We start from the raw sequence: 22,072 nt of genomic DNA on the forward strand, positions 1-22,072 counted from the left end.
CAGACCACCTCCAAAGAGCTGCAGCATCATCTTGCTGCAGATGGTGTCACTGTGCATCGGTCAACTATACAGCGCACTTTGCACAAATAGAAGCTGTATGGGAGAGTGATGAGAAAGAAGCCGTTTCTGCACATACGCCACAAATAGAGTTGCCTGAGGTATGAAAAAGCACATTTGGACAAGGCAGCTTCATTTTGGAAACAAAAATTGAGTTGTTTGGTTATAAAAAAAAGGCGTTATGCATGGCGTCCAAAAAGAAACAGCATTCCAAGAAAAACACATGCTACCCACTTTAAAATTTGCTGGAGGTTCCATCATGCTTTGGGGCTGTGTGGCCAATGCCGGCATCGGGAATCTTGTTAAAGTTGAGGGTCGCATGGATTCCACTCAGTATCCGCAGATTCTTGAGAATAATGTTCAAGAATCAGTGACGAAGTTGAAGTTACGCCGGGGATGGATATTTCAGCAAGACAATGATCCAAAACACCGCTCCAAATCCTCAGGCATTCATGCAGAGGAACAATTACAATGTTCTGGAATGGCCATCCCAGTCCCCAGACCTGAATATCATTGAACATCTGTGGGATGATTTGAAGCGGGCTGTCCATGCTCGGCGACCATCTAACTTAACTGAACTTGAATTGTTTGTCCAAAATACCTTTATTCAGGATCCAGGAACTGATTAAAAGCTACAGGAAGCGACTAGAGGCTGTTATCTTTGCAAAAGGAGGATGTACTAAATATTAATGTCACTTTTCTGTTGAAGTGCCCATACTTTTGCACCAGTCAAATTTTGGTTTAATGCATATTGCGCATTTTCTGTTAGTACAATAAACCTCATTTCAATCCTGAAATATTACTGTGTACATCAGTTATTAGATATATCAAACTGAAATGGCTGTTGCAAATACCAAAATATTTAGAACTAAAAATGATTAAGATTAATAGGGGTGCCCAAACTTTTTCATAGGACTGTATATATTTCATGAATGTTATAACTCTGTTGTGTCTTTCCTCCATTATTCCTCCTAAATCTTAATGGATAAATTGACAACTGGGAGATGACCAGATGTGTATAACATTGCTCAGTCAGTACCAGACTATGAGGAAACATACCCCTAACAAGGGGCATGGCTACACCCAGTTGTCAATATACATATAAGGTATAGAGGAACGGCATAGTGCAGAAGTATAAGAAAAGATGTCCCAGAGTTGTTTCAAGAAGGATACAAGTACTAACAAATATGACAAGTCAGGAGTGGAGACAGGTCCTCTAAGGAGAACTACAAATACATTCGCATAGCCTAGAAGCACAAGTGTTTCGCATGTATCTTGCATGTAAAATATCAGCACACCCATACAATAGAGATAGAGGATATTGATCAAATCTCAATAGTATAAATGTGATGCGGTACATTTGAAGAATCGCATTGATCGCCTCTATCACACATTTATGGGATATCCCGTGGACAGGCAATACATGTATGAGATGGGAATACCCCTTTAAGCTGCATTTGCAGGTCACTTACTTCAGTAGGTTTCAGAATTTCCCAACATAATTTTTCCTATCCTTTCACAAGACTAGAAAGATCTACCAATATATACAGAGTACAAATAAAAGGCATTAGCTACAAGAGCCTACTGTGTACAGAGGTTTACACAGTGATGTCAAGAATCGCTTGATCTGATGTTGTTTGAAGCCAATAAAACTAGTGGAACCAGTTCTGTGACAAATACGGTATATGACACCCGAGACAGGAGGGGATATCTGATTAAGGAACTAGGTGTCAGAAAAATTCCATGAACCAGAAACGGTTCATGGACATTGACGACTACAGAACAATGTAAAATACATTCATACACTCCATGGACATCACCAGCGTGATCTCTAAATGGTGCATGAGGTGACATTTACAATAGGCATTGCTTCATGGCGTGCTCCTGACGTTGCCAGGTAACAATGACGCTCCTCACACGGCTGGGAGGAAACTGCTCCTAGATAGTTGACAGAATTCTTAAGAAACATAAATCAGTTTCTGCAAAACTAGCAAACTGGCTGTGATTTATTTATTTTTTTTAAAGTGTGAGATCAGTGGGTTAAAGAAGTGTACTTGTTTCATGCTGATCCCGACCTACATCATGCTGATCCCGACCTACATCAGGTCTTCTCCTTTTCCCTTCACTCACCTTAGTCATAAAGACCTTCACAGGCTAGGGGAGATACTATACCAACAGCAACATTAAAATCATCTGCCGAATATTGTGGAGACCCCCAAATAACTCTGACCCATTGAGGCATGAACTACATGGGACCTCTGATGGAGTCCAGTAGTACCCGATACCAAGACACTGGGTGGAGATTCCTTAAAAGGTGTGTTCCAGTTCTTAATGTCAGATACTTTATACTTACCTGTCCATTTGGCCAGGGAACCAGCGGGGTGTCTCCTTTCAGGTCCACAATCTTTCTTGGCATTCTGCTTGAGCGCTGATGTGCTTTCGTGCAGGTCAAAGGCTATGAACACTAGCGTCAGAGACCTACTGCTGGATCCCGACTGAACGGATAGGTATGTATAAAGCATTTGTTATATTAAATGTGAATATCTACACCTAGAGGGTCCAGCATTCACACTGAGGAATTTCAGCGCTGAAAAAAAAAAAAGCCTCCCATTGACTTCAATTGGTTCCTTTTTCTGCTAGCAAAAAAAGGAACCCATTGAAGTCAATGGGAGGCTTTTTTTCAGCACTGAGATTCCACACCAAACTCCTCACCATTTTCCTCTGTGTAAATGGACCCTTAAAGGGGATATCCAACTTCGATAAATTATCTGCAAAGACTTCCACAGCAGTGCTAAATACTATTCACTTGTGCACCCTTTGCTTGGCTTTATTTTATTGAAAAAAAAAAAAAAAAAGATATATTATAAAGTTGGAGGGGGCCATGGGGGACTAATTTACAAATTCTTGATTTATCCCTGACAACCCCTTTAAGACCTCACAGGGAGGGGTAGTGATGTTGTAAATGAATCATCAAAGCTGAGGTAATTCACCTGAAAATAAATCAGATAAACGGTGCCGAATGTAAACAGGATATATATTAGGAAGTGTATTGTATTGATGCATCCTGATATTTGGCCCATATTTACAAGAAAAAAAAATTATCCTGCTGAAAGTGACCACTGCCATTAAGGAACAAGAGAAGAAGAAAAATATGGCACCAAGCCGACCCTAGTGTAGTAAATTCAGCACAAGTATGAGTAAAGGTAAGCAAATGGAAAGCCGCTCACCTTAGGGGGTTGTGTAGGACACAACAACCTCAACATTTAAAAAGATGATAGAAACCAATAGGGAAGCAGCTGGAAGAAACGTCACTGGGACGTAGAGGCATCAACAGACTGGGACCAAAATCTTCAGAAGGTTTGGCAAGGAGAAGCGCTCACCCAATTGGATAACGATATGTTTATTAAGGCACGACGCATTTCAGGCACTTACGCTAGGTTCACACCTGCGTTCAGCTGTCCGTTCTGTGGTTTCCGTTTTCTGCATGCCAGAAGACGGAAACCACAGACCGTGTCCGGCCGTGAGCGGCGGTGAGCATTTTATGCTCTCCGCCGCAAAACCGTTTTTTTAAATCCGGACACAGAGTACTGCATGTCCGACTGTGTCCGGATTATAAAACCCGGTTTCGCGGCGGAGAGCATAAAACACTCACCGCCGCTCACGGCCGGACAGCTTTCTCACCCATTCAAATGAATGAGTGAGAGAGACTCCTGCAGGTTTCCGTCTCCTGCTCTGTTTTATGCAGGAAACGGAAACCTGAAGTACGGAGTGCCGGGTGCAGATGTGAACGAGCCCTTAGGCCCTTTATCAAGTGCAATAAATCACCTTCCCAGAGCAGCTGGGAGTCTTAGTGGTTCCGAGTTCAGGCTCAATCGTCACTGCCATTAAGGAACATTGTTGCCATAAAGGGATGTACAGCAAAAAGTTATTAGGTGGGTGGTTATGCATCAAAGTAACGTCCACCTGGTAGTCTGGTCCCAAGACTTCCCAACAAAACATTGACAAGGAACATGGCTTGGCACAAAGTCACTCTAATCCTTCCCCATTTTGCCTGCACACATAAATGTACCCCAATATATATTCCACCCTTTGACAGGTTGAACTTTTTCAATCCAATTTTACGTTACGGAGTGCCTAGTGAAATAGGTCTATACAGTAACTGTGGGGTTGACACACGGTCAGCTATGAGTGTAGTGCAGGGAACCTCTGCGAACTTTCTGTCTAAAGCGCTGTGAAAAGAACTGCGATGCGTTGCCGCCATGGTTTTTCCCATGGCCCTTTTTTGCTGCGGGAATCCACATGGGGCCTAAGCTTTATACAGGATTAAAGAGGACCTTTCACCATGCGGTTTAATACACCGCTAGAAAGCAGACAGGGGCTTTCCCATTCTGTGCCCCCATTGAAGAGCCATCAGTGCCGGTACCGTAGCTCTTCACTGTCAGAAGGGTGTTTCTGACAGTCAGTCAGGAACGCCCTTCCTCACAGTAGCGCCTATAGCGCTGTACTGTGAGACCAGTGAGGAGGAATGCCCCCTCCACTCCTGATTGTACTGGGGAAGGGGGGGGGGTGCGTTCCTCACCACTTAGCGTCATCGCTGGGCAGTAAGCAACGCCCCCTCTCACAGTACAGCGCTATAGACACTACTCGCTACTGTGAGAAAGGGCGTTCCTGACTGACTGTCAGAAATGCCTTTCTGACACTGAAGAGCTACGATACCAGCACTGATATCTCTCCCTGCGGGGGACAGAATGGGAAAGCGGATAGTGCGCACTGTCGGCTTTCAAGCGGTGTATTAAATCGCACGTGCCCCAGATGGTGAAAGGTCCTCTTTAAGAAACTGTATAATTCAGTACCTACTATTAAAACAATTCCTACTGGCCTATAGGATAAGGCTAGCATACAACTCTTTCACCTAGCATAATCTAGTTTTTGCAGGAGAATAAAACTGGACAAACCCCACACTGTGTACTATGTATAATCTTTCATGTTTGAATTGAAAAAAAAAAAATGGAAAAGAACCTCACACTTTGAAAACCCACGGAAATGCAGACCAGCTGCTGAGGAAGATATCTTCTGACACAGCTATTTTTGATCCTACAGTAGCAAGTATGGAAGCAAACATCCATAACTGCTCATAAAGATTCATGTGGACTCGGGCGTCCTGTATGTTATACTCTTAATATAAAGCACGGCACTATTTTGCAGCCGCAATTTTGCAGCGGCCGCAAAATAGCGCCGCGTGTACGGTACCGGCTCCCATTGAAAACAATGGGAGCGTATACGGCCCGCAAATCCTCCCGCGGCGTCTTCGTACCAAATGACGAGCCAGAATACTCCGTGAGAACCCGGCCTAAAAAGGGGAAGGTGGCTGAAAACTGCAGGCCACTGAAAGATGGACACCGGCATTATGAAATGTAGAAGGAACATGGTGGAGACTTACTGGTTATTGGAAATTATGCTTAGGAAGTGACACAGTTCAAGGACATTGCAAAAGATTTTTTTTTTTTTTTACTGCCTTTCAACACTGTGTATTTTTACAAAACTCACTAAACAACAAGCATGAGTTTCCCTTTTCTAGATCTCGGACTATTCTCTGACAGTTTAGGACAATTCTGGTATTAAACTGACAGGAGTCATAGCCATCGGTGTCAGGTATCACACAGCAAAGACCTGGCGACAGACATTTCTGATGGCACTTAACTTCTCAGGTGCTGTGGCACGTGAAGGTTTCCTTTGCTTTCACTTTCCACCTATCTGAATGGGCCCGCATTTCAAGATCATGGGATTATAAGTGTTGGCTGGGTAGTAGGACAAGGAGACCTACATCACATGGACTGAACTCTTCCGGAGCCCAGCTCAATGAACTTTTACTTATTGATTTTAAGCAAACAAGAAAAAAAGAATAAAATTGAAAATCGCCCAGAAACTTACATTTTGCCCAGTCTTACTAGAAAGCAATGAAAGTTGAAGTGAACTTGTTACATTGGAAATGAGAGCTGGAGAAGCTGAGCAGACTAACGTATTGATATTTTGGTTACAGAAGTTCCAGTACAACGTGTCATTTCTTCATTTACATCTCTGCTCATTCTTAGTCTCGGACATGGTAGGAATGTGTATACAGAGATAGCTATTAACCTCCAATACATAGAAAGGGCAGAGACGTAAATAGGTTGTCCAGCTCCTTAAACTTAGAATGGTGTAAAATAAACTAGAGGAACAAACCTTACTAATCCTCCACCATTTCTTGGGTCACTCATGTGTCCACACTGACATGAGACCACTACCAGCTGCCATAACGTTAGTGGAGTCCTCTACAGCCAGTCATTAATACCTCCTAGATGGAGACCACGATGCAAAGATGGCTGATCCAGAAAGTCTTTGGTAATTTCAAGGGACCAGGCAACCCCTTTAAGTAAGTTGAAGGGGTTTTCTGAGGAGATTAAACTGAGTTATCTTTCTCGTCAGATGATGATGACGGGGGTTGTGGCCTAGTCACCATAGACACAAACTAGAACAGAATACACTCAATGATCTCATTGTTCATAGTTGCCGATAGTGATATAGTGAGCATATTTTTATGTGAAGAGTACAATAAAACCTATTAATCTGTATGTAGGTGAAGTGCGCAGTGCATCTGGAATGTAGTTATTACACGTGTGATCCCACCCAGACCCCCCCCCCCCCTCTAACACACATTGACAGATTACGATTTGCATTGACAACAGGCAAGAAATTCCAACTGTACTAGAATCAGTGGAGCATCACCGGATTAATTGGTGGAAAGAGCTGGACATGTTGGAAGTAATGAAAGGTTCTCTTTAACGCTTTAAAAATCAACCTCCTGGTTCAGTTGATTTGATTGTACAAAATTCTTGCTCGACAATTTGGTCCGATTTTAGGATCCAGAACATCACTATGCTCTCATGTCAGAAGGTGTAGGCTAGCGGTGAGGGCTCAACAAATATGGTGCCAAGTCTGAACGCCCTTCTTTCCAGTGTAGTTCATGAACTGTAAACTGATCGGGAAGATAAGTGCAATGTGTTAACCAAGTTACTGAATACATTTTTTCTATATATAAACTGCAAAATGGAAGTCAAAAAGGGAACAAGCTCTTTCAATAAGTCAGTGGGCATCAGTCTTATTTATAACTTGGCTTTCTTGAAAACTATCTTGATTTATGCTACACCAATGGCCCAAGTTACATGTATACATTTTATTATTTATTTTTTTTTAGTATACACTTGGGATGATGGGGGAATACAGACCAAAAAAAAGGGCTTCCTAAAAAGTTGGACTGAACTAGCAGAACTTGTATAACTTCAGTGCTTTCCTAGTACCACTGCCATTGCTCTGCAGGGACACCGAGATCGGAGCCAAACTAATCAGACAATGGCATATCAGTGTTACCGGTACATAACTAAGGAATACTATACACTGTACAATACAGCTATTCTGGTAATAAATGTCTGACAAATGTAGAAACAATAGGAACACTATGGAGGAGCAATAGCTCAGCCACATAAACTGACCACTGAGTATTTAATCCCCCTGGGACCATCTCATCTTGGCAAGGCAGCCATCACGTCCAGGCAGAGAAGGAAGGAGAAGAGACCACACAGTCACCTCCAGATACATCTACGAGAGTTAATACCCATTAACGAAACTTTCAAACAACTTTTGATTTTCTTTGAGCGTTTGTGACACGAATACTTTTCTTTTTATATGCTTTATTAACCGATTTTGATTCCTTTCTGTGAAATCCTACCAGAAAATCAAAAGTTGATTGAAAATTTAGGGGTGGTCCCATCATAGCTACTTACTTATAGACAGAGAGGCGCCAACTCTCTGTTCACTAGTGCGCCCATATATCATGAGACCAGGGGATCTGTGAATGAAGCGTTAGTCGTGTATACCGCTCTAGTCAATTGCCATGATATTTGAGTTTCGTACACCAGCTCCAGTGCTATAAAGTAGAGCGACCATTATATTAATGACACATTTGTCAATTAGATCAGACTCATTGTCTAAGAGGAAAGTTATTATTAACCAAGTGGGAGTAAGGCTGACCATAGACATAATGTCTTAGATAGTAAGCTAGGGATGTAATTTCACCAAGATCTCATTCAACTCCCTTAGGGGTGGAAAGACCACAATCACACCTAGCCCCTTGTCTATGTCAGGGGAAAATAGTTTTTAGCCATAGGAGAAATAACATTACTGATACTACAATGATAATTTTCCTTTGTAGTGGTCCTAAAAGGGAAAGCATACCCATATTAACAAATGTTTTTTATGGTGTTGCCAGTAGGGGTATCGGGAAACATCTCCTGCTTCCTTGGTAAGAACGTCAGCTCACCCGATGAAGTTGACAAGTCTAATGTCAGACTCTGAGCATTGAAATATAATATGAAATAATATCCAGTAACAGGAATGGACTTTGACTGTAAAGTGTTCAATTTATTATAACTTACAGATCTGTTGTAATATTCCATGGGGAAATGGACTAGACTTGCTTATAAGTTTGAAATTTAGCAAACTCTGCTTGTTCTTACCCCTGCTAAGCCTCATTACTAGTGGCTTTTACTACAGGCCATGAGAGGACAAGGACTATCTGTATCCAGGTTTACATAAAACTATTTCAGTGTTGTTCTACAACAAAGGAGTATTTGCATATTAAAATGTGCCATTCGTATGCAATACAATACAAGAGAAAACGATTACACTCAGGTAACACAGATAATACACGGTCATACGTCGACTGAAATAGAAGTGAATTCTTATAGGGTATATTCACATGGTGAGATTGTGCCACGCAGCCATAGCATCGGGTATTTTACTGCAATTTGATTCAGTGTAACAAGCATCACCTGATGTGGCAAAGTCTGGCTTCACTTCAGAGTTGCAATGGCCATCAAAATATTGCTGCAAGTCAAACTTTTTAATCCTTTTCAGTTTAATAGAATGGACACCCAACGCATCCCAATATAGTCAATAGAGTCCATCGAGCACTGTTGGTATTCGTGGTATTAGTGGTCCGTGTGTCAGTTGATATGGTCCTCTAAGTCTCCACCATCCAAAAATAGCATAAATTATCCTGTATGGTGAACGCCGTAAAAACCAAATATACTGCAATTTGCAAATTAATGAATTTTGGTCATTTTGCTAAATAAAAAGTGATCAGAAAGTCATACACAACATACATTGGTACCAATAAAAAGTACACCTTGCACCGCAAACAAAGAGCCCCGACATATCTCCGTCTGCAGTCCAGTAAAAAAAAGTTGTAGGTGTCAGAATACGATGACCCCAGGAAAATTATTAATTTTCAAAAAGTGAAGTTTTATTTGTAAGAGCAGCGAAACGTATTGAAAGCCAATATAAATCTGGTATCGCCGTAACGACTCGCCGGATAAAGCTGCCATGTCATTTTTAATGCAGAAACTAATAGAATTGTGCGTTATTTCACATGGACGTCCAAAAAACATAAATAAAAGCTAATTAAAACATTATATGTACCCAAAAATGGTGGCTAATGAAAATACAACTCATCACGCAAAGAATAAGCCATTACATAGCCGTGTTGACAGAAAAAAAAAAAATGAATTTTGGAACAATATGAAAAAAGTCACTGAGTGTTAATGTAATATAATGTCCCCCTCTAACTGCCATTAATGGATTGTCCCCCTCCAACTACCCCAACTGTTTAATGTCCCCCCCCCCCCCCCCCCCACACACACACATTTGCTCCCAGTTTAAACTGGGGCGCGAGGAGAGGGACTTCATACTGTGGGGCAGTTGGAGGGGAAAATTATAATGTGGGGACATATAAAGTTAGGGTGACTGTAGGAGCATTATACTGTGTGGGGGCACATGGAAAATGGATGACAATGAGCGTAGTCAATGTAGAAGTAGGTGGAGATAAACTTGCTGCACATTTTGTCCCTCTGTCTGTTCTTTGAAAGTTGGGAGGTATGACAGCCGCAAAGTGAAAGTGACACTGAATAACCTGTCCCCTGATCCCATCTGACCCTGGCATCTGAGGGGTTAAACACCTGCAATCACAAAGGTTTCTGATTTTGGGCACTGCTGATTCTATAGCACCTGCTCAGCCTAGTAAACCCCATATTAAAAGCAGGAACTGCCGTAATTTCCTCTTGTGTTTGGCAATAAGGGTTTTAATGCTACGTCTATATTTTTTTTTTTACCCCAAATCATCGAAAATTTAAAATAACTTTGCAAGCAGTTTTTATTTAACAAATAAATAAATTTCCCTATTGTTTTCTTTATCTATATTAACAGAGATAAGACACTTATAATCCAGGCAATTTTTTTTTCATTGTAGCTGCACTTGAAACTTGAACTATTATTTTGTAAAACAAAAAAAAACAAAACACATAGAAAATTATAATTAGGAAATGTCTGACATATTATAAAATTGCAATTCTTGGAAATCCTCCTAAACGAAGTCTTCAGAGATTACTGATGTCCTGAGATGGCTGACTGCAAGTCTAAAGGAAATACCGCCCTGAGTCAAAAACAGCCGCCACCAGTGTACTACCAAAGCCCGGCCACAATTTATACGTATAGAACTTGGCACGAGCAACAGGAAATGACTTACCACACCATGTGAAAGGCCTCTTCGTGGACTAAGGTACATTGGTAAACATGAGGGGGAGGTCAGTCTGGAGGATATTACATGCTAGTCTGTTGAGCTTGACCACATTAGAAAAAATGGACAAAAAAGCGTGTTTGATTCAATTTAAAGAGGACTTTTCACATCCTCCTGCACATGCGGTTTAATGTAATCACTAGAAAGACAACAGTGTACTGAATTCAGCGCACGGTCAGCTTTCCCATTGTGTGCCCCTGGGCTGAAGATATCGGTGCTGTTAGTTTTGGCACCGATCTCTACCCACCGTCAGAAGGGCGTTACTGATAGTCTAGCCGGGCTGTGAGGAGCACCCCACACACAGTACTCGTCCATAACTCTGTACTGTCAGAGGAGGCCTTCCTTAACGCCCAGCCATGACGAGGAGTTATGAGGAATGTGTCCCCCCCCCCCAGTTCAAGTCTAAGGACAAGTACTGTCAGGAGGGGCATTCCTCACAGCCCAGACTGTCAGGAACACCCTTATGATGGTGGGTAGAGATTAGTAACAGTGCCGATATCTCCAGTCCAGGGGCACATAATGGGAAAGCCAACAGTGCACTGAATTGAGGGCACGGACTGTTTCCTAGCATTATATAAAACCACCTGTCCAGGAGGACATGAAAGGTCCTCTTTAATTCTCAATCTTCTAAAATACATGGAGGAGAATCTAGCATTTCACAAACTACAGGGAGGTGAACATTTTTGTAATATACTTCATTAAGCCATCCTAATCTAACTTCCTTTTAATAGTAACAGGCTGTTCCCATTATCAATTCTCTAACTAAGCCTTGCCAGGGAGAGACTGTACACAGGTACTCAATGTAGTACATGGAGCTGAAGTATTTACCACAGGGGATGATCACTTCAAATGGCTGTATCTCAAGTTTTGTACCACCTAGAAAAATATTTCCGATATCACAATAAAGCAGAGATTCTCTTCTTTTACAGTAATAGATATAAAAACCAGAGATAGCACTAGGTAAAGACAAAGTTGGGGGAATATGATTTTTATATGCAGCATTCAGTACACTGTCAGCTTTCCCGATACGTGTCCCAATGCTGGATATATCGGTACCGTTAATTTCGCCACTGTGATCTCCCCACTGTCGGAAGAGTTCAGATCTTCACTGGGCGGTAAGGAATGCCCTTCTGAAAGTACAAGTCTATGGAAGAGTACTGTCGGGAAGAGGGGGGGGGGGAGGACACTGAGCTGTAAAGCCTGCCATTCTGACAGGGGGGGGTTATTAGTACCGAAATTAAAGACAGTGATATCTCCAGTACTGGGACACATATCAGGACAGTTGAACGTGTCCTACATTCAGTGCTTTGACTGCTTTCTAGCGGAATGCAATACTGAACATCAAAGTTTTTAAGGGCTCGTTCACATCTGCGTTGTGAATTCCGTTATGCAGGTTTCCGTTTCCTGCCTAAAACAGAGGCAGGAGATGGAAACCTGCAGGAGTCTCTCTCACCCATTCATTTGAATGGGTGAGAGAGATGTCCGGCCGTGAGCGCCAGTGAGCGTTTTATGCTCTGCGACGCGAAACCGGGTTTTATAATCCGGACACAGAGTCGGACATGCAGTACTCTGTGTCCGGATAAAAAAATCCGGTTTCGCGGTGGAGAGCCTAAAACGCTCACCGCCGCTCACGGCCGGACCCGGTCTGTGCTTTCTGTCTTCTGGCATGCAGAAGACGGAAAGCACAGAACGGAAAGAAGAACGCAGGTGTGAACCTAGCGTAAGTAGTGATATCTCAGGATTTATAGAAATCTCAGCAGATGGTCAGTTGTTTTGTGATACCAGAACCGACCAGATATAATAAATGTGACATATCTTTACACTACTTATCGCCTGGCTTACTAGGAACATGCCCCTTTCCCAATAAGGCTAGGTTCACACTAAAGCTGGACTCTCCGACAGACAGCCCATCCACTAAAACAGCAGTTACCCTTGGACACTCTTGGACCACATAAACTATAATGGTGTCTGTCAGGTTTCCACCGCTTTCATATTGAAACCGGGAGAGAGAAAAGTCCACCATGCAGGACTTTTCTCTCTGCCAATTTTCGGCGGAATCTGCAGATGTGAACCCTGCCTAAGTCATAACCCTTGTCAAGTGGCAAGCAAAAATTATCAAAACCATAACTAATCTGTTGCATAAATGCGCATTAGTTGTTTCCCATAAATTATGCCAAAATCATGTTGCTGTACATTTCTCCAGTTTCGGGGGAACTCACCATTAAGTTACGTGCAAATCTGTTCTGCTGCATTTTTGCCCTTCGGGTAAGTTATTAAAGAAGACTTTCGGAATTTCAATTTATGCAAGGCTAAATTTTCTCAAGTCCTTTGCACTTTTTCAATACAAAAGAGTTTCCCATTTGTGGAGCTTTTTGAGCTTTGACTCCAATTTGGAATATGCAACCACAATGAAAGACAATGATGGCGCAGCTTTACTTTAGGTCTCTATCACAACACTACAATATGGAGTTCCATAACAACATGTTAAAAAAACTGGATTCTATTAGGAATCACAACTCCAATTTCAAGTTGTAGGCTATGGCCCTAAGGCTGAGGTCCCACATTGCAAAACACAGCTTCTTTTGTTACAGATTTTCTGGGGGGGGGGGGGGGGGGGTGTTTAAGCTAAACCTATGAGTGACTACAAAAAGAATGGGAAGTACGGTATATAGGAAGCGCTTATGCTTCTACCTTCTGCTCAATCCACTCCTGACTTTGGCTCAAAAAAACACAACAAAATCTGTGTTTCCGCAATGTGCCTAACGCTGGGTTCACACCTGCGTTCTTCTTTCCGTTCTATGGTTTCCGTCTTCTGCATGCCAGAAGACGGAAACCATAGACCGGGTCCGGCCGTGAGCGGCGGTGAGCGTTTTAGGCTCTCCGCCGCGAAACCGGATTTTTTTATCCGGACACAGAGTACTGCATGTCCGACTCTGTGTCCGGATTATAAAAGCCGGTTTCGTGGCGGAGAGCGCAAAACGCTCACCGCCGCTCACGGCCAGACATCTCTCTCACCCATTCAAATGAATGGGTGAGAGAGACTCCTGCAGGTTTCCGTCTCCTGCATCTGTTTTAGGCAGGAAACGGAAACCTGCAGTACGGAGAGGGCGACGCAGATGTGAACGAGCCCTTAGCCTCAGTCTGTTTTGTTAAAGATTTTGCTGTGTGTTTTTTGTTTGTTTTTTTGAGCCAAAGCTAAGAGTGGATTGAGCAGAATAAGAGATGTATAGGAACTTCCTTTATAGTTCCCATTCCTTTTGTAGCCATTTCTGGGTTTGACACAAAAATAGCAGCAAAATCTGCAACAACAACAACAAAAAAGCAGCTTTTCTGCAATATGGGGCCTCTGCCATTGCCATTCTGTGCAACAAACTGAAAGACTTGGATACATTTAAAAAACAAAAAAACAACAACCTATTAATTATTAGTAAAGGACTCAAGTTACTTTAGGGGTCTTCATGATAAGGATACATTATAATGCTAGACAAGATTTAGAAAAATGAATGTTGCAAATGTTTCAAATAAGTCCCACATCTAAATGACCATCCCCCATATACCGTATGTGCCCCATCGCAATCACAATGTCCTTGTGTTTTATTTGAGACCTTATTCACACATCAATGTAAGCCAAAACTGGGAGTGTTAACTATAGAGAGGTAAGGAATAATAGATAGATTTACACCTGTTCTCTTTTTTCAACCTGCTTGAGGTTTTGGCACACAATTCCTGACCAAAACACTTGTTCGTTGTTATACCGAGCTGTGTCTCTAACCTGTTTTCCGCGTTCTCCAAAGGTTTTGAGGTTTGGGTGACTTATTGCTGATGCAGCCAAAAATGGAGCTTGGAGGTGCAGAAGAGTCAGAAGCTAAGAGCCAGAATGTAGAAACTCCTGCAGATATTGTAGAGTATAGAGAGGCTGGAGTAGAATCCTTTGAGCAACAACCCTGAAGCAGGGACAAGAAAGTGTCAGGACTGTGCCCGACTGGGCCATTACCATGTAGTTACATGGGATTGCAGTATAATTGGCCATAGATGTTAGATTTTCGCTGTCTGAAATTAAATCTCCCATAACATTACCACATTTCACAGCATCAGCTGCCATTTCAAGTGCAAAAAAAAAAGTGTAAACAGTTTTTTTTTGTTGTTTTTTTTTTTTGCAGCCAAGCTATAAATAAGATTAGCTGACATCACTACTAAACAACATAAAAATGTAGGAGCCAGGAAAAGCTGGTCAGTTCTTTTTTTGCGGGAGCTGTTTTTTCCGGCTCCTGGAAAAAGAAGCGATATGCTCATTCTTTCAGGCAGATTCGCCTCGCGACATCCACTTGAAGACAATCCCTCCTGACTAGGCTCATTCATTTGGGCCTAATTCAGAGCGGAGTGCGCGATTGGATGCCGGTGCACTGCGTATATTAAAACCCCAAGTGAACTTACCCTTAGCCTAAACCAGGAAAACCCAACCTATCCACGTATCACAAAAATATGGTGTTTCATTTATATATAGTTACATAATAGATGAGGTTGGATGAAGACATCAGTCCATCAAGTCCAACCTATAACCCTATAACCCACTACAGTGTTGATCCAGAGGAAGGCAAAAAAAACCTCATGAGGCTCATGCCAATTGCCCCATTTCAGGGGAAAAAAAATTCCTTCCCAACTCCAGGCAGGCATATGATACATGTTCCTCACACAGGCAAATATAACCCACTGAAATTACCTTCACTATTAACAAAATAAATAAATTATGATTGGGGTTTCTGAAGGGGGTCCATCCTGGTCGTTGGGCCAGATTTAGTTTAGAGGGAACCAGTTAAGGTGATTTGGGACACTAGACCACACATAGTCCTTACGGACCAGGGGTTAGTGTTCCAAATATCCCATTTGTAATGCTTTCTGCACAAGTAGTATGAAGAAAAAAAACAAAAAACCTTTGGCTGAGGCCTCACGTTGCAGATTTTTTTGTTGCAGATTTTGATGCAGTGTTTTGAGCCAAGGCTAAGAATGACTGCAAAAGGAATGGTAAATATATAGGAAGTTTTTATACCTCTACCTTCTACTCAATCCCTTCTTGACTTTGGCTCAAAAAAACTGCCGCAAAAAAATTTGCATTTCCCTTTAGACATTTTACATTCTCTTTTCTAGCAAATCTCTTCCACACATTGAGGAAAAATATCTACAGCGAAAATGCTGCAATTTCCAAAACTGTTGCGGTTTTGGAGATCACAGCATGTTTATTACACCTACAGAAACGATGACGGTTTCCCTATAGGTATAACGGAAGCAGAAAGCCTGAAGAGTTTTCCTTTCCTTTCTATGAAAAGCGCTGTTGGAAAGACCACATTGCGTTTCTACCACGGTTTTTCCTGCAGTGCTTTTTCACTGCAGCTTCCTATGTGGGGCCTCAGCCATATACTTATGTACTCCCAGTGCCTGCATAGTTGTTCTTTAAAGCTGGGAAAAGTGAACTTCAGCTTCACAGTTAATGCACAGAGATACTAAGGTGTACTTACCTGGCTACACTGGCTCATAGACTCTCCTCTAGATTAATAAAAAGGTTTTTTTTCTCTCAATACAGGTCTAGACAGCTTTAAAACATTTCTATTTGGGACACTAAACCCCCAGTCCGTATGTACCTATGGGTAGTTTAGTATCCCAAGTCGACCTGACTGGTTCCCTTTAAGGAGGCATTGTTCTTATGAGATAACCTATACCTACATAGAACAATTCATGATGATCATAGTTGCTGCCCATAGACTGATATAACTAAAAACAACCAGCGCATTTATATTCACATAACATCTTTATTTACTGCAAAATTCTCCAACAACGCAAAGAAGGATTTTTTCACATTCTTTGTATTATCCATTAAAGAGTGATCTCTATATTGATGCTGATGCTACACCGGACTATGTAAGGTTACAGGCCTTCCCTTCAGGTCAGATTCCCTGGACATCAGGGGGCTTTTGTCTATCACAGCTTCAGTGGTCTGGCCTGGAATACTTTTTTTGTTTTCACAGTTTCAGTATTTCGGCCTAATACTTTTATTTCCCTGGGCAACTCTTTCTTACCATCTGAATACTGAACAGTCAGTCATTCTTATCTGTATAATATATGATAAGAATGTGGCGGGACAGGTACCTGAGAACTCCGGGCAGACAAAGAGCCTCATTACATTGCTCCTAGTGGTGCTAGTTTATTGAAAAATGTCTACATTGTGTGCTATAATGTGTATGCTGGTGTGGGGCAGCCCTAGTACTCCAGCTGCTGTGAAACTACAACTCCCAGCATGCTCCATTCACTTCCATGGGAGCTCCAAGAACAGCAGAGCAAGTATGCATGCTGGGAGTTGTAGTTTTACAATAGCTGGAGGGCCGAAGCTTGCCTACCCCTGCCATAGTGAACACATCTTTTTGGGTCACAGTACAATTTTGCTGAAGAGAGAATTAATGTTTCAGCTAAGGACACACTTAGCGAATTACAGCGGAACAAAAACACTTGGATTTTTCACTGTTTTTTTGAGGCATATTTCATTTTTACATTCTCCACCCTATCTAGAGGGAAAACCTAATGTGTCTCACCAAGAACCACGTCCTCTTCAGACGTCACAGCGCCGTACACTTGCTACTTTGTCTGGTACTGTAGTTAAAGTGGCTCAGACTTATTCATGTGGAAAGAATGGAGTTGTAATACCAGACATGGACACTACGTCATGTATGGCACTGTGCCTGGTAGGAGCACCAGGAAAGAGACTCCCACTGAACCAATGTGGATGGCCTGTTACATGGATTTGCTATGAAAATGAAAGTCCTATCAACCACATTTAGAGGAGTCCTGACAGCCATAAACTGTAAGGAAGGAGACACGTTGAACCAGTTTTTCTACATATTATACATGTTAGCCGCTCAGAAAATGTTCACACTAGTGTTATGAATGCCTGTTGTTCTCAGTCATATGACAGACATGGTCTTACAAGGACCTTTATTTCCATCAGAAAAGTAACGATCATGATGGAAGAAAGCTTCGGTCACGAGGGTGAATGTAGATGATGTCCAGATAGAAGAGGGACCCGTCCACATTAGGGCAGGTTCACGCCAGCGCCCGATCTCCATTTTGAGGTTTCAGTCTTCTGCTGACAGGAGATGGAAACCCGGCACTCAGTGTCCACTGGTGAGTGCCCGTGAGCGTCTTATACTCTCCGCGGCAAAACCGTTTGTTTTGGGGGGTTTTATTAACTGGACACAAAATCCTGCATGTCCAACTTTGTGTCCGGTTAAAAAAAAAGACGGTTTCGCCGCAGAGACCAGAAGACACTCACGGGCGCTCACCAGCAGACACTGTGCAAACCCATTCAAATGAATGGGTTCTAAAAATGCCTGCCAGTTTCCATCCCCTGGTGTGAACCTGCCCTCAGCCACTTAATGTCCAATGCTATCATCTTATGAAGGATGAGAGCAATGGACATTAATAATGGTAGTGTGAGACCATCTTTAGATACATATGATGTATTTGGGGACATTTTTACCATCTTGTAAATTCCCACACTTTATGCCATTACTAATAAATATCCTCCATTAGGGCTGAGCAAGTTATCACAAAATAACCAAAACCGAAAGTTATGTCATTCAAAGGCGTTTTCTAGGATAAATGTTTGGTTTTTTTTGTAAGGGGTCCAGGGAAGGTAAAAAAACAAACAAAAAAAAACCACACAACATTTTGACCTGTCCTTGCTCTGTGGTCCGGTCCAGTTACTCTGGGTTCTTGTTTTAGAGGGAGTCCCCGCCACATATGACACAAACACGCCGTTTTACAGTCACTGTATAGTGGGTGGGATTCTAACTAATCTCATCCCCCACATTGCGGGTAAATACATACAACCGGAACGCTGCGATTTCCAAAACCACTGCAGTTTTGGAAATCACAGCATGTCAATTATATCTACGGAAACGCCAGCGGTTTCCCTATAGATACAATGGAGGCAGAAAGTCCGTAGAGGAAACCCGTGCGGACTTTCTGTGAAAGGCGCTACATGAAAGATTGTCCAAGTAATTGTGATTTAGATCATAATCGTCCAGCCCCATCCCCCACTGTAATGATTAAAATAAAGGTCCAAGGTGTTGTTCACATCATGTTTGACCCACATTTCTCAAATATACCTTTGTAAACTCCATAAGAGGACTCCAAGTCATACTGTAATGTCTCCATGGGTTTTGATGGGACAACAAATGCTGAATGAGCGCCGACACCTTGGTAGTCAACCTGCCCATATGGAGCAATTGTAAATACAGAGGAAATGCAGAAATCGCAGTTTCCCAATGTAAAGTGATATGACTTACTCCATACTGCCTGCATAGTGACTAAACAGTATACAGAGTTATTGCTCTCAGCCACATCAATAGCTGCCAGGTTTCAATGGTTCCTAGTTAAAAAGGAACTAGGCGACTATCGCTTTAAGGTTTTTTTTCAAAGAATATTAGTATCACTATCTGGATGACTTATAAGGTCGTGTTGCATAAACTGTTCCAGCAAATGATCTTTACTTCTGCTTTTCACACAAACCCATGCACAGAGCCCTGTCATTATGGGGTATTTACATAGGCACGCCTGTATATCCTCTATACACAATTATACATCAATGTACACACAATGACAGTCACGCATGGTCAGCACAGCCAAAAGCGCTATACACTTCTACAGGGAAGTGCTTCAATTTTTTTTTTGATCCCAAGCCAGAGATGATTTCAGCAGGAAGGTATCTATGAATCCTATTCCCTGTGAATCCACTAACAAGGGAAAAAAAAAACTAAAATACAGCAAAATCTGCACCAAAAAAAGCAGCAAAAACTCAAGTGCGTATCCAGTCTGATGAATTCACACGGCTTTTTAGTTTGGATTAGTAGACGCACATTCAGGATGCAGCTGTAACAAAGTCTGAATAATATGGACATATGAAAGCCATGTGGATCTAGCCTAGGGTTTGTCTTCACATCTGTGAGAGAGGTTCTGTTTTTTGGGTTTTTCATGTTTTGTTTTGTTTTTTGTTTTTCCAATCGGAATCTATGGGTATGTATCCTACTGTTAGGACCCTTACTTGACAAACTAGAGGCCGAAAAAAAGTCATGTGAATAGAGCCTTACTAGAATTAGATTTCCTTGCATCAGATAACTATACTGTGCATGGTCACTTGATTCTCCAGAAAGCAAGTTCTCTCCAGACATCGACTGAATCAGCAATGAATGCTGGGAGAATTCAGCCCACAGAAATATGACAATCTGTAACTTTTGACCAATATAAGGCACGGTTCACATCTGCGTTCGGTATTCTGTTTGGGGAGTCCCTGAACAGAAACCTATACACATTAAAAATTGGTTAGCTAAGTAACCACACGGACCCCATAGATTATAATGGGGTCCATGTGGTTTCCCGCACGAAACATGCGGAGAGACAACTGCTTGCACTTATTTAGATTGTATTTAAACTTTAACATAAGATTCTAAGGTACATTACAGGTTTTCAGTACTGATGGGCTGTCTATATCAGATGAATGGGGATCCAACATTGGCACCCCTGCTGATCAGAGGTCTGCGGCTCTTGGGAGAACACTGCAGCTTCTATATTTTTTCCAATGCTCTGTACACCAATAATTTAGTAGCAGCTGAGCAGACTATTGCAGATTCACATTACCAATGACTTGTTACAGGCTTGTCCTATACACTTGAATGGGACAAATCTGCAATATGCTAGGAATATTGTGAACCCAGAAGACACCGTTATATTACGGCATCTACAGGCCCACGGCATCTTTTTATACTGCAGCCATATCCTGCTATCACCCTATACAATACATATACACGCCTCATAGTTCACATAGAAGCACAAAAGGGCTGGCAGGGTTGTCGTCAGTTTTTTACTTACTTCTAGACAACTTGGCCACAAATAACACACAATAAATATTTTCAATGGCAAACTGGAAATACAAAAATGTCAATAAGAAATACAGTGTGGAATACTAATATAAACCCAAATGCGGCATTACTGTGGCTATAAAGGCAGAAGTTATACCAGGACACACTGCATTCACAATGGACATACTCTATCCCTGCCGCTCGGTTGTTCAGTACCAATCACCTCACTGACACGGAAGGGAAAGGGGTCCAAAATTGGATAAACAGAGCGCTGGAGATAGGTAAGTATGTCATTCTTTTTTCCACCTGCATCCCCTGCCCCTGAGTTTGCCCTAAATCCTGGACAGCCCTTAGATTTTCCTTTCACGTTCCTATAACCAAATGGAAAACAGCGCAGATGTGAACTTAGCCTAAAACCTACAGAGAAATGACTTTGGTCACAGGAAACTTTGCACAGCAGTAGCACATGGGCACTACAATGGGCAGCGTCAGTAGATAGGGGTAGTAGTATAATCCAAAAGTGACCCCTGTGCTATATCATGAAGAGACGGTACTACAGCAGCACAATGACCAGCCAGACCACAGAGCCCCCTCCCAGTATAGCAGCTTTTAGGGAGTTGTGTCTGTAACAGGTGCACACCCGGCGGGTGAAGGTTGTGCAGACTCACCCTAGTTGTCCTCCTCAGGTGGCAGAGGGTCCCTTAGCCGCCAGGTTAGTAGAGAGCCCTGAGTGTGGAGATACTGGAGTAGGGTGTGAGGAGATGTGGACGCTGCCCCTGCAGCCACTCACTATGAGGCTCTGCACTCTCTGCACTCTGAGGATTTCTCTCTCTACTTCCTGGTGTGAAGGCTTCAGGCAGGATTTGCATAGAGAAAGACAGGGCGAGAGGGCAAGGAAGGATCTGTGGCAGTGTGCGGAGGGGTTATCCACAAAGCTGGACAGCTAGTGTGCGGAGTAGAGCAGCACCTGTGTAATAAATGTGGCGCAAATCACCTGTATTATCCTTACTCTGTTATACTCATTCACGTTTTATGGATTCAATTCCCACACTTCACTTTGTTACTCCTTTTATTTCAGGCAGATTTGTTCGCTTTATTATACGATTACATTCTCTGCATTGCACTCACTAGTGAGCTACTTATTCACATAGTAATTTTCACTTACAATGAAATTATTTATCAATGTTCACCCTTTTGTTTAATTTTTTTTATCTTTTTCACATTTTTTTTCTTCATTCGCCTTTTCTTCTTATTTGTTGTTTTGTGTTTGTTATTTCTTCTTTTTACATCATTATCCCGCCCGCTGTCATCGCTTTATTTAGCTACATCGAAGTCTGTCGTGTTTTCTTTCTTCATATACAGTATAGCCCTACCTGTGATTTGCATGTCATCACCAGAGACCCCGAGATTCTACAGGAGTCTGCCCGCGATGATGACGCAA

At 42.2% G+C, this 22,072-nt stretch overlaps 1 protein-coding gene across 2 annotated transcripts in view; it reads right to left on the reverse strand.

Moving 5' to 3' along the window:
* LYN (LYN proto-oncogene, Src family tyrosine kinase) overlaps positions 1-21,423 on the reverse strand; it is a 54,570-nt gene extending 33,147 nt beyond the window's left edge. For both annotated transcript variants that reach the window (XM_075270547.1, XM_075270546.1), the window contains exon 1: positions 21,300-21,423. The gene's annotated coding sequence lies outside the window, so the exon portion shown is untranslated. The remainder of the gene's footprint in view (positions 1-21,299) is intronic.
* Positions 21,424-22,072: the final 649 nt, after the last annotated feature.

Source organism: Leptodactylus fuscus, chromosome 4 (assembly GCF_031893055.1).
Source record: "Leptodactylus fuscus isolate aLepFus1 chromosome 4, aLepFus1.hap2, whole genome shotgun sequence".
NCBI classification, from domain to species: domain Eukaryota; kingdom Metazoa; phylum Chordata; class Amphibia; order Anura; family Leptodactylidae; genus Leptodactylus; species Leptodactylus fuscus.